The sequence below is a fragment of the Hemitrygon akajei genome, chromosome 7 (assembly GCF_048418815.1).
Source record: "Hemitrygon akajei chromosome 7, sHemAka1.3, whole genome shotgun sequence".
Taxonomy (NCBI): domain Eukaryota; kingdom Metazoa; phylum Chordata; class Chondrichthyes; order Myliobatiformes; family Dasyatidae; genus Hemitrygon; species Hemitrygon akajei.
The window spans coordinates 35,897,672-35,912,057 of NC_133130.1; positions in this window are offsets into that span (position 1 = coordinate 35,897,672).

The window sequence follows — 14,386 nt, forward strand, 5'->3', positions numbered from 1 at the left end:
GAAAGGATTTAAGGAATGATGGATCGGGCATAATTCTGTTAAATGGCAGAGTCTATTGGCCTATTCCTGTTCCCGTTCTTTAGTTTTGATCTAATGGTGTTTTTAATCTCTGTCAGTGTTGGGTTTAAATAGCCATACAGATTTTCTGTTCTTCTGAGGCAATCCCTCGGGTGCCAAATATAACTTGTTTCTACTCCAGGCTTTTGATCAGAGGAAGATGCCTGTTTGTAGCTATTATTGTGGCTGTTGCGCACCATCTAAATACTCTGTGGCCTAAGTCCAATGGTCGGAAGATCCAAACTGCTGCTTGGACTTAGCACATACATATACATCTAAGCACATACTAACCACACACAGATACACTTATGTGGACAAAACATATGCTGTTTTCCACTTTTTTCCACCCTTCCCCCTCCATGCTCCATACTCATCACCTCCCTTCCCTATGCCCCATTTTGCTAATTCTTCTCCATCTTTGTCCCTCCTTCCAGTTCCACTTCCCTCAGTACTGTCTCCAACCCCCCCAAACCCTTCCCTGAAAGCCACTATCAGTAAGCACATCAACTAGTGAGAGCCATTTAATGGAATTCTGCTGTATAAAAGGAACTGAATGATTCCAGGATAAGAACTGATGGTCAGTGTAGGAACTACATAATTATCACAATAAATGGGTCTGATTTAATGGCTGGTAGTCTGGCCAGAGTGAGTGGTGATGCATATATTGAAGGCTGCACTGCAGAGACATGCTGATTTTGCACTGAATAAATTCACAGTAATTTTCATCCTCACAAAGCAGCACGGAGTGGCCCAGCCATTAGATATCTTCCCCAATATGCACTGTAATTAGTATTTCAAATATGCATGATCATTTTATAAAGGACTGTGAAGAATATAACTCCTTCCTATTTGTTTATGTCATCCTTCTTCCACTTTGGCCCAGATATAACCTCAGCTTTCACAGACTGCAGCGTAAATCTGTAAAACCTGTTTCAGAGCCAGTAATTACTTGCAATATATCCTTTCCTTTCTTTAGATAATGATAATATATCTGTGGGCCTATAACCTCCAGCACCACACATGCAGCTCAAAGGGATTAGAAAATTTTCTAACCCTTTACTATTTCCTTGCACTTCTTTTATAAGCCTGTTTTATCCAGCCTTGCCTTTTCATCCATTTTAAAGTTGCTGGACTCCTTAATATTTCTTGTCTATGTCCACTTATTTTACACCCTCTTTTCACGTCAATGTCTATATTGATACCTCTCCCCTTCTTCTGTGAAGCCAGACAGACACAAACTGCTTATTTAAAATCAATCTTTCTCAGCTTTCTATATACAGATGGGTAAAGTTTGCCTGAATACATTCAAGAATTCTTCACACTCTGTTTCTATCACAACTACTGTCAGAGTTATTGGATTCCTCTGTTATTGACCTTTGAATAACGTACTTGGTAGAAAATTGTCCAGAAATTTTCTGTTCTACCATTTTAGAAACATAGAAAATAGGTGCAGGAGTAGGCCATTCAGCCCTTCGAGCCTGCACCGCCATTCAGTATGATCATGGCTGATCATCCAACTCAGAACCCTGTACCTGCTTTCTCTCCATACCCCCTGATCCCTTTAGCCACAAGGGCCATATCTAACTTCCTCTTAAATATAGAGAATGAACCGGCCTCAACTGTTTCCTGTAGCAGAGAATTCCACAGATGCACCACTCTCTGTGTGAAGTAGTTTTTCCTCATCTCGGTCCTAAAAGGCTTTCCCTTTATCCTTAAACTGTGACCCCTCCTTCTGGACTTCCCCAACATCAGAAACAATCCTCCTGCATCTAGCCTGTCCAATCCCTTTAGAATTTTATACGTTTCAATAAGATCCCTCCTCAATCTTGAAATTCCTGTGAGTATAAGCCTAGTCGATCCAGTCTTTCTTCATATGAAAGTCCTGCCATCCCAGGAATCAATCTGGTGAACCTTCTGTGTACTCCCTCTATGGCAAGAATGTCTTTCCTCAGATTAGGGGACCAAAACTGCACACAATATTCTAGGTGCGGTCTCACCAAGGCCTTGTACAACTGCAGTAGAACCTCCCTGCTCCTGTACTCAAATCCTTTTGCTATGAATGCCAAAGTTTTTCCGAACGAGAAACTTTACATCTTCCCAGCAGTGCTAATTTTACTTTGTTGTCCCTTAATTCAGGATTCTTTTTGTTGATCTAGGTATATCATTAACCCCCCCCACCCCCCAACAGCTAAATATCTGTCCTTAACCATTATTACTTGCCCACCTTTTTTTTTGTTACCATTCCATATGAAAACATTAAAGCAGAATGCTTTAAGTCATTTCAGTAATTGGTGGAAGCCTGTGACCTGGGCATATACACTTCTATTTCCCAGGCTTTTTGCATTCAATTTTGAATCATTAAGCAATTTTTTTCTTACTTGCCATTATTTTCAAAGCCTTCCAAACTCCCTGACCAATCCCCTTACTTCAAGGTACAACTTGGTCTCTTAATCTTCTAAAACTGGGTTCAGGTTCTAAACACAAGAAATCTGCAGATGCTGGAAATTCAAAGCAACACACACACACAATGCTGAAGGAACTCAGCAGGTCAGGCAGTGACTTTGGAAGTAAATAAAACAAGTCAACTTTTCAGGCTGAGGCCCTTGTTCAGGACTGAGAAGGAAGGGGGAAGACGCCAGAATAAAATGCTGGGGGTATGGGAAGGAGGCTAGCTGGAAGATGATAGGTGAAGCCAGGTGGGTGGGAAAGGTCAAGGGCTGGAGAAGAAGGAATCTGATTGGAGAGGAGACTGGGCCATGGGAGAAAGGGAATCAGAGAGAGGAGAGGAGAGTGGTTGTTGTTTGCTTGTGAAGTTTAAACTCTCCTCAGCAGCACATGCAAACCTTCCCAAGGGGAAAATGAGCCTGGTCTATTGAGATAGATCGCATGCAGCTTCTACAGTTCCCACCTGTCCCAGAAATGGTCCCATGCTCCAAAATACCATGCCATTATCTTCCCATTTCTGTACTTAGTGGCACTATGCACTGCAAATAATCTAGAGATTATTACCTTTGAGAAATATTTTAATCTTTGTCCTTCATTGATCATTTGAGGGAAACCAACATTGCATATATCATAGAATCAAAGAGCTCCACAGAACAGAAACAGGCCCTTATGCACAACTGAGTCATGATTAGCAAGGTACATACATGAACTTGTTCTATTTGTGTTCACGTGGTCCATATCCCTCAAAACCTCTCCTAGCAATAAACCTGTCAAAATGTCTTATAACATAATTGGATCTGCCTCTACCATCTCCTCTGGAAGCTCATTCCAATGTGCCCATGACTGTTTGGGTGAAAAATGCACCTTCTGGTGCTCTTTAAATCTTTTCCTCTCTCACCTTGAGCCTATGCCCTTTAGTTTTAGATGTGTCTGCTCTGGGCTTTAGCTGTAAAAGTTTCCAAGACATCTTTTTAATTTGTCAGATTAAAAAGTGTGAATCAAAATCACATTGCCAGCTCTACAAATTTGCATTAACTTACCTTCAAGTTCTGTTTTCTTTTATCACATTTTCTTTGTGCCACTTGGCTTCTAAACCCATTTTTACGTTTCATCAATCACACCCAAGTAAGTTCCGGCCACGGTTTAGTTGGTGAGCCTTTGCATGCCTGAATGCAAGGGCCTAGTTGTTTATCTTACCAGTAAGGAGGATGTTGTGATCTCAAACTAAAAAATGATTATTTCATTGTTCATTTTACCAGTGATTAGTGGTCTGTTAGAGATTTGACAAGGGTGAAAATGATCATCTTCACCAAATAGTCAGCTCCTGTCAAGCAAGATTATATTAAAACATGGTTTTAATCTGAGTGGAGGAAATTCCGGTCAACCTGCCAGCTTGATGGACAGTTATCATTAATGATCAGAAATGGATAAAATTTAATTTATTTTTCTAAATAAGCAAAATATGACATCGCTGGTGTTGTCCCCTTTAATCTCTATTGTTATTTCCATAGGAATGAAACAAATTGCAATGTGTTGTCTCCTGTTTATCTCTGCAGCTTAATTGTCATGTGTCTGCGTCTGCATTAACTAGGTTCATTGGGTGTCGTGTTTGGTTATTGATTACTTACTTAGGTTTCCCATTTTCAGGAAAAAAATGATGCCAAATTAAAAAATGATCTCTTAAATATCCATCCATTCCGTTAAGGCGTTTTCCACCCTGTATCCAGCCAGTTAAGATTAAGAGTTGCAGCATTACCTGTTTAAAGGTTCAAAAATACTCAGTAACCAAGCATTTTATCAGCTGGATTGCATCTTTGGATTCCTGGGCCAACAGATGGAGGGATATTGAAGAGACTATTTTCACTTTGTGCCTACATGCTAGACAAAATAAATACCAATGCCTTTTTGCTGGGAAAAGAAATTGATGATAAAGTATAATGCATGGTACCATGGTACCGTTATTTACCCTGTTATTATTACTTACCTGTGTAATTACCTCTATGCTAATAATTCAGCTTCACAGGTCTAAGCAAAGATAAAAAAAATCTCCAAACACAAGACTGGAATAACATTTGAAGAAGGTAAATATACACCCTGAGCAAATAAGAATTTGTACATTTTTGAGGGGAGTTTGAAATTAACGTCATGACTTGCACAACAGATTTGTGAAATGTGAAATTGGGACACTTCTGCTTTAGGAAATAGGTATTCACAGCTCCTTGCTTTATAAAGCACACTGTTGCTTCCGCACAGGGGAAGTCAGCCTGAGGGGGTGGGAGGAAATAATGTGTGCTGAGTGAAGGGAGGTGGATAACCATATATGGTTCTTGTGGAAAGATGTTCCTGAACATAGAGCAGGCCAATCACATTGCCTGACTACATGTGATCTCAAGACCCCCTGATCAGTGGCAATATTCTATAAATTGCATTGAAGAATTTATGAACTGCAGTACCAATTATTCAACTTGTAGTGAGGACCATCAGCAATAAACTTCTATACGAATAAAATGATATTTAACATATATGAATGATATCCCAGAGGAGTGCTTTAAATTATGCATTACTCACTACTTTCAGACTGATGGACTCCTTATTAAACTGTGAAGTAATTATCAACATTGGAAGTCCAAACCATTTGATCTTATTTCTGTTTGTAAGTAATTAATGGATGATACACATACTAATGACATCATCATACGTAGGAAAACTGTAGGGGAATTGATATGAGCGTTAGGATGAAACACAGCTGTATGTTTCCAATCTTTCAAATAAGTACATGTTCAAATGGAAATGATTACAAATAGTTCAAGACATGCATATCTTCTGCCATTCACACACAAGACATGATCATTCGTTTCTAATCCATATTTTAAACTTGTTTCTATTTGCATGTAGCAGGAATCCTGAGTGAATTCAAAATAGATCATATACTGAAAGAAATGTGTTCATGGGATGGAACACTGAATTATCACTGTAAATTGGAAACAATATGTACAGTAGTTCAATCTTTTGGAAGCCCATCCAATCAAAGATTACAAAGCAATCAGGAACTATCTTGTCTGCATTACTTAGATCCAAAGAACAAATAAAAGGGACATTTCATCTGTATAAAGGTATTAAGAAGCCCAAGTTGAAGAGGGTAAAAGAAATGACAAAGCAATCAAGCAGAGATGGTTATGTACGGCCTGGCTTTGATTTATAACTCTTCATTTCAAGCATTGGGGTCAAGCAGAAAGTAAACAGGTGAGGATTCTGCCAGATTCTCCCAACTCTTGAAGATTTCTGCATCAGTTTACAATAACCAGAGATTTAGTAGTTGTACTCTTACAGAGGTACAAATTTAAAGTGAATAACAAAAGGTAAAGGGGATGCTCAAATGCTATATACACAGAGAGCAGTGTAATCAGAATTCACTATTTGATAGGATGATAGAAACCATATTAACCTGGACATTGAAAAGGGGTTGGGGGAAAGTGATTCAGAAAGCTATGGGGAGAGGGTAGTGGTGTTGGTGGGAGATAGGTGGCGAAATGGGATTGACTGGATTCCTCTACAGCTTGTGGGACAGACCCAGCACAGAGACAGGTCTGTACTGCTCAATAGCAGTCACCATACCTTCAGCCCCATGAAGTCAACTTCTGCCCACTCTAGACATCCACCTGAGATCATCACACCAGCTGCCATGCTACCTTGCCAGGGCTGTGTCTGCCAGATTTGCTGCTGGCTTGAGTTAATTGAGGATTAAATGCTTGTGGTGTCAACTTTCCAATCTTGATTGGTTACTGATTGGATCTTTCTTTGAGTGATCCAATCAGGAGGAGGTAGCACTATCAAGAAACTGCTGCAAAGCACCTGCCCTCCCTTGGGGTACTATTAGTGACTGTCAATCTTTTGCTTGGACCATCAAGTGCAAACCTTTGTTCTCATTATTTCCTTACAATCTAGGAGAGAGCCATTCAACCCGTTAAGTATATGGCTGCTCTTAGAGCATTTTCATCAATCCTATTCCCACACAAATTTCTCTGTAATCTACTCCCTCTCATGTGTCCCTCTCATCAGATCCCCTTCATCTCCTACCACTCACCTACACTGAGGGAGATTTACAGGAGCCAATTAACTTTCTAACATGGCTTGGGGAGGAGAGCAGAATACCCAGAGGAAACAGCTGGTGACAGGGAGAACATAAAAACTCTACACAGACAGCAGTGGAAGTCAGGACCAGACTGGGTCTCTGTGACAGCAGCAGAAGTCCTGCAGGGTTGTGCTGATCTTGCCAATCAGAAGGGAAAGGCTTGACTACATTGAGAAAGCACACATGAGGTATTGACATTGATTTTGTGGAAGAGCTGCATGAATGATGAGATTTGTGACTTTATGTGTGACTTAAATGATCAACCTCTGGTTAAAAAAAAACTGAATGTTTCATGCAAGTCATCCTTGCAAAACAGTCCGATTTGAAAATCTAACCCACTCTATAATAAAGAACTATGTCTCATTGCTCCAGAGAGCACCAATTTGACTGACTGGGTGGCCACTTTCTGTGCAATAATGATTCTGTAATTCTAAATATCTACTAGGCATTGTAAATATTATGTTGGAGTAAATGAAGGCAATTTGTGGGGATGATTTCCTTTGGGTGCAGCTTGTGAATTTATGGCATGTTCCTGCTACCAAGAGAGTCATAGCGTAATGATTAAAAGTTCCCAATCACTGTCTCACAATTTCAGGATTTCTGCCTCCACATTCACTGAAAGGTCTCACTGAAAGTCTCATTCTTTAGCTCCTAATTTGGAAGTGGTTTTAGACTGACAGTCCATTAGCCTTCTGATTTTTTTTCTGTACTTATGTGAATTGTGTACACTTCTGGGTACAGAATTCAATTTTGATTCTTTGAATTTTTGTCTCTCTCAATTACTTGTACAGTTAAAAAAAGACAATTTATTTTAAGTGCTGATGGCTGTCATATTCTGTGACAGCTGCATGGCTAAAGTTTGGACATAAACTGTTATTGCAAGTATTGGGAGTTCTCCCATCAGGGAATGCTTTTTACGGTATCTACTCTGTCACATTGTTCTACACAACTCCAATTATATCACCTTGCAACTTTTGAAACTCAAGGAAATAGCACCTAGTTGTCCCATTCTGCCTTCCTGTTTTAAGACCTGATAAATTCAGTCTATATCCTCAAGATTACTATCCTCATATGTACACTGACGTATAGTTTCTCAAGCTGAATACATTATTCAAGATGGGAGTCTGATCGAATCCCTGTTCAACTCAAATTTAACTTCAGTATATTTCATTCCTGCCCACTTGAGAATAAGGTGGTTTAAGTATATTTTGAACCCATGTTTAGTGTTGGTATCATTTGTAAGCTTAAGTGGCTTTGCTCCTCTAATTTCTAATCACTTGGCATGAAATAAATATTAGAACATGTTTCTCTTGGATCCAAACTGTAAAGATTGTTTTCTTCATACTGCCCCTCATCTCTGGCAGTCCATTTCTGTTGAGACCAACACAGAAATAATTGCAAGAATTCTTGATACATATTCCTCCTTGAGCCACTGCTCTTTAATGATGTTACAGTGAGCTAGAATAGCTTTTAACTCCATCTGAGCCCAACTGAGCTGAAGATACAACTTGGAAGTGTCCAACCAATATGTTCTGTCTGTTAGGTGCCTTTGCAATAAAATAATAATTTTACACATTTAATCAGTATTATATATTGTGTCATCCACAGCATCACAGAGCACCTGGCCCAGGAGATCCTGCTTCAAGTTTATTAGAAAACAATTATGTTTATCTCAGATTTCAGCAAATACTGGTAAATAAGGGTCATAGTATCCCATATGAAATGTTATCACTAATGAAGAAAGATAATGTCAATGAACCTTAATACACTGATGATTAATATTGTGTACAGGAAAATAAATAATATCATCATACAATGCAGATTCACATTACTGAAATGCTATAAGTGAATTCCGTGTGAAATTGGGCACCTGCTCGGAGAAGCTTTTCTGCAAGGGCCACTTCCTCCTCGGAGTGCAGAACGTACCTCTGCAAATACAAAGCAAGGCAGGCGCATTTAAGGATTATCATTTGGAGTATCTATACAAGTGAATGATTAAAAAAGAAGATATTCATTTCTTATCATTAGAGTAACCCCTGTACATTTAAATCCAAACTGTCAACTATATTTTTATGGAGTAGTTGTGTACTACTTATCATTCTCATAGTCCATTTTGTGTATCCAAGCGTCCTATCACTGACTGTTGGACTTCACTTATAGAGTGTATAAATAGGGGTAAATGACATGGATAGTTCTGTTATTTTGCTGTTTCACGCTCCTACTATTTGTTTTCAATAATCCTATCTATGCCTGATGTACATCTCTAAAAATACACAATGCAACTTCGAACTAAATTCCAAAATGTGTGGAGTATTTAAATCAAACATAACTGATCGTACACCATTAGCAGTCTGAAAAAGCAGTTAAGCAGACCAAAATGCCTTTGTCCTATTCATAATTTCTGCTCCAAATTTATAAATAATAACCTAATTAAATCATTGCATCAACATAGTGAACAATACCAGCCTGATCAATTTTAGTTAAGGCATGTTTCGGTGTTGGAACACTGTTGGCTCACTGTGGAGGCACAAATTCAAGTTGATGGTCATGTCCATGAAAGAAGGGATAAAGTATTTCCTGGATACTTTCAAATGGAGGAAAAATAACAATGAGATCCTTGCCACTTTTGAAGTTTGAAGCCTCATTTATTTAGGAGGACTTTGCCACCTGTATAATGATGCATGTTTGGCTTTATAACTTTAAGATGTAAATTATTTAACTTCCTTTTCTCCTTTTAAATTAGAATCTGTTAAATAAGCAGGTTGAGATCCCATGTCTCTCATTTTGCACTGGACAATCGAGTGTATTTGTAAATTATTAAAAATCCAACAAGGAATTGTATATTGTTTAACACATATTTTTTCTTCTGCTTTACTTGACAAGAATATTAGCTGGTGCCAAGCAGGCAAGCTTTGTACACTGATCCAGCTTTTGTGTTGCCAAAAGGTTGCAACTTTTATTGGAAGCAAACTTTCTCAGCTAATGGCCGCATTTCATTGGGTTTTTTTTTGCATTCGCAAAATGTATTTCCATTGATTGCAATGGATTGAAACATGCAATGTGCACATTTTTCTCCAAGAAATTAAGCTACAGGAAGATGCATCAGTTTTACTATTTTCAAATGAATTGAGGTGGACTGAGAGATGTGTGGGATACTTAGATATGTGAATTGGTTATTTTCTAATGGGCAATGTGCTTGCATCGTGCTGCACCGATGTATGCAAAATGAATTCTTGTTGCAAGTTGCACATTTATACCAATGATTGTACTTTTATAATTCAATAAAGTTCAAATTGGAGTTTTGATGGTGAATGTTATTAAGTTTCTCAAACAGATCTCACCAGGCCATACATGTTCAATGGAATTTATGTATACATGATTATCACTGAATTCATTTTGTTCCCACCTTCCAAAGCTCCCCTGAACCAAGCGTTTCAACTCTTTCTAACAGGGGAGAAGGCCATTCAATGCACAAGGTTCAAGGCAGTACCCAGTGCAGTAATCTGACTCTTGCAACTTATTCTTGTGAGGAGAGACCCAGGAGGGGATGGCTAGGACCCAAGTGCTGGAGTAGCCAAGACTAGGATCGAGACCAGATACTAGACTGAAATAAGGCCAGGGTTCTAAACTAGACGCTAGACGAGCCGAGCTGACGATTGAGCGCCAAAGCTCATTTCCGGTGCTCTTTAAGTATTAAAATCCTGGTGCCAAAACAGGGCCACCAGTAAGCGGGGCAGGCTGGAATCTTTAAAGGAACTCTGCCAGCTAGCCATATTCTGGAGAGTTAGAGTGCCTAAACCCTGAAACTGGCATGGTCGGATGCGCAGCATAACAATTTTTGTATATCAACCTCCCTTTGATTCTGTTTCCCATTAACCTCGACTGAGGAATAATTCAGTGGCCCATAAACCTTCCAGCCAATAATCGTCTTTGGGATGTGGGAGGAAACACATAAAGCCACAGGATCGACATAAACATGGTCTATGTGGTCTCAATAAGTCACTTCCACACTCACATACTCACTGCTCAGTTTTGGCAGAGATTTCTAATTCTAATTAATTTAAAATATCATCTTCCTTTCTCTTAGTCTCCAATAACTTGGAGTTTGTTTCTCTCAATTTAATACTCCAAAGTTGCAGCATCTAGCAAGATCTTTAATGGTTACCTCCTAGAAATATTTAGGACTTTCTTTCACTGTATTATATTTCCTACAGTGGGGGAGTCTAGGACCAGAGGGCACAGCCTCAGAATATTAGTACATCCCTTTATAACTTAAATAAAGAGGAATTTCTTTAGTCGGAGTGTGATGAACCTGCGGAATTCTCGCCACAGACAGCAGTGGAGGCTAAAACATTTAAAGCTGAGGTTGATAGGTTCTTAAAGAAGGCAGGAGAATGTGATTGAGAGGCCATGATGGAGCAGACTCAAAAGGCCAAATTTTGCTCCTAGGTCTTATGGTCTTATAATTAGACATCTACAGCCTTTTTATTCATTTCATCTTTAAAGGTGGAGATGACAATTTCTAATGAATTGTGTGCTACTTATTTCTAAAAAATGGAAGATATTAAAAAACTTTTATTGATTGTTTCAGGTTTGAGCCTGTCAGACTCTAGTGGAGAAATGTTAGCAAGCAGTGAGAAATGACCTTTGCTTCAGCCACTGTTGCAGAGGTTCAATGATACATTAGCAATGGTAACTACTACGACTTTTCACTTTGCGGCATTTTGCCAGTAAATAATCTTGCAAACTGATGACTGTACTGATGCGTGTTATTGATAATAAACACTGCCTCCCTACTGTAGTTAATATCTTATTGCTACCATGAACAGATCCAACAATAAAACTGCAAAACCTCTAACAAGAAAGCAACTTAAACTAAAAGCAGTAATGTATTATTAGAATAGCAGAAAGACACATTGCAACAACAAGAAGACAATCTTTTCTAATTGAATCATACTCTTTAATAGTACATGATGTTTTCTTTATAATTTTCTCTGAGATTTTCTGCAATTTTTCTGCAAACAGTAACTCATACTGGTTGTATTTATTGATTTATTTTGCTTTATTGAGGTACCACGAACCACGCTGCCCTGCAAACCCTCGATTTAATCCTATTCTAATCACATGGCGATTTACAATGACCTATTAACCTACTAACCAGTACGTCTTTGGACTGTGGGTGGAAACCGGAGCACCCGGAGGAAACCCACGCAGTCACAGGGAGTACATACAATCTCCTTACAGGCAGCGGCAGGGGTTGAACTGAGGGTGCCTGTGCTGTAAGGCCTAGGTGGAAACCTGCAAGTGACAGTGTTCCCAAGTACTTCCTGCTGGCAAGTGTCATGGGTTTAAAAGATGCTACCAGAACACCAAAGGCAAGGTAAGGCAGTACATTCATCGACGGGACACACCACAGCAACTGTAGATGAGTGGTGAAGTGAACGAATGAAGTGCCAGAGGAGTAGGCTGCCTTGTCATGAATGCGGTCACACTTCTGGAGAGTTGTTGGAACAGCACTATCTGAAGTAATTTGACAGAGTTCCTTTAAGCTTTTGACTTGTGCCTAGTAGATGGTGGAAAGACCTGGGGCATCGGGTGGTGAGTCATTTGCTGCAGTATACCCAACCTCTGACCTGCTAGTGGAGTCATTGTATTTATGTGGCTGGTCCAGCTGAGTTTCTGGTCAATGGAGACCTCTAGAATATAAAGGGTTTTATACTTGATGATGATAATGCGATTGAATGCCAAGTTTAAATGATTAAACTCTATCGAAGGTGTTAGATACATTATTCTGACAAAATATCCGATGGAGAATACTTGAAGTGCTTAATTCAATATTAATTAAAATCAGCATCAAATATGTCAAAGAATCATGAGGTACACTTTACCCCTAACCTCCAGTTCTACAGATCAAGTTGCTCTTTCTTCCTGTCCGAGTTGACAAATCTCTGACGGATTCCTCTTTGGCTGAAGTCCAAATATATAAATGTTTCTGGCAATGCAATATCAGGTTTCATAAAGAGCAGCCTAGGAACATTTAATAAAGATGCTAGGGTAAAACATCATCCTCACTTTATTGTTTAAAAAGAGGATGGAATAGTTCATGGAATTTAAAACCTACTGATAGAGTACAGAGTGTGTACAATTTTGAATTCTGAGATTCCTGATAGTGTTATTTTAATAGAAAAATAAACAGCAAACAATTATCATCTTGCATTTCTACAGTGTTATTAATGAATGACAAAATATGACACATAGCTGAGCCAAAGGATTGCTACCATCTTAAGGTGGGTTGCTAAAAAATTTGTGAACAAGAGGAGAGGAAGTGGAAATGCAGAGAGTTATAAAGAGAGAAATGTGGAGCTCTAAACTGGAGTGTGTGGCACGTGATTAAGGTGTTGGACTAGCGATCTGAAGGTCGTGAGTTTGAGCCCCAGCCGAGGCAGCGAGTTGTGTCCTTGAGCAAGGTACTTACCCACACATTGCTCCAGTCCACCCAGCTGAAAATGGGTACCGGCAAAAATGCTGGGGGTTAACCTCGCGATAGACTGGCGTCCTATCCAGGGAGGGGGGAGTCTCGTACTCTCAGTCGCTTCACGCCACGGAAACCGGCATAAGCACTGGCCTGATGAGCCTATAAGGCTCGGGGCAGACTTTAACTTTATCTAAACTGGAGTGCACCAAAAGGGGTAAATAAGGGACCAGAATTGGAAAAGAAAGCGGGAGGTGCTAAATCACAAGGGTAATAATTCCTGAATTTTATGCAATAGTATGGACTTCACAAAGTTAACAAATGTCATGACATATGCTGGTGATATTAAATCTGATTCTGATTCACATAACTGACAAGGCAGAAGATATTGCCTTTAGAAAGCTTGATGTTCCTTTACCAGCAAGAGAGAGATTTTGCAACTCCCTCAATGTTAGCTGCAGGATTTCTGAATTCTTGCAGCTCCACAGCAGGTGCACTAGCCACTTGCTTGGGCTGCTCCTTTAATTAATTAACCAGCATGCAAGACTCAACCAGCAAATATCACATTTATAATACTCCAGCAATAATTAAAAAAACTGCTTCCTTTGAGAGAAAGGCCCTGTTGATTGACACAGTGTGCATTATGATACACATTCTCTCTTCCCCCCTGCTAACAGCACACCATGACCGAGGTACATGCCTTCTACGTTTACTGCAAGGTTTTCGTAAGCTGGGGGTGTCTCTGAGAGAATAGGCTTATTGTGAGCAGTAGGAGGCTCAGCGGGGATACAAAGGAGGTTTTATATCATAGAGAGGTTGGGATCTGGAATGTTCTGCTTTGGGAGGTGGTGGAATCAGACGCTCTAAGAATTTTAATAAGCATCGGAACAGGCTTTGAATCACCAAAGTACAGAAGATACTGGGCCTAATGTAAGTAAATAGGATCAATATAGATGTAGTAACAGTCAACATGAACTCCCTGGGCTGAAGGGGCTGTTTCTGGAGTGAAAACAAACTGTTGGAGGAACTCGACAGGTCAGGCAGCATTTGTAGAGTGAATGGACAGTTGATACTTCAGGTCAAGGCCCTTCATCTGGATTTGTTTCTGTGCTTTATGACCCCATGACTCCCCGATGTCCTCAACATCAACTCCAAAACCATTGACTTCAACTCACTGAAACAGGAATGCTCAAGCTGTTACCCACCAAAACCCAGAACTGACCCACATCTGATGTTCTACTGCAGTTGAAGCCCAAGGCATTATAGATAATTTCTCCCAG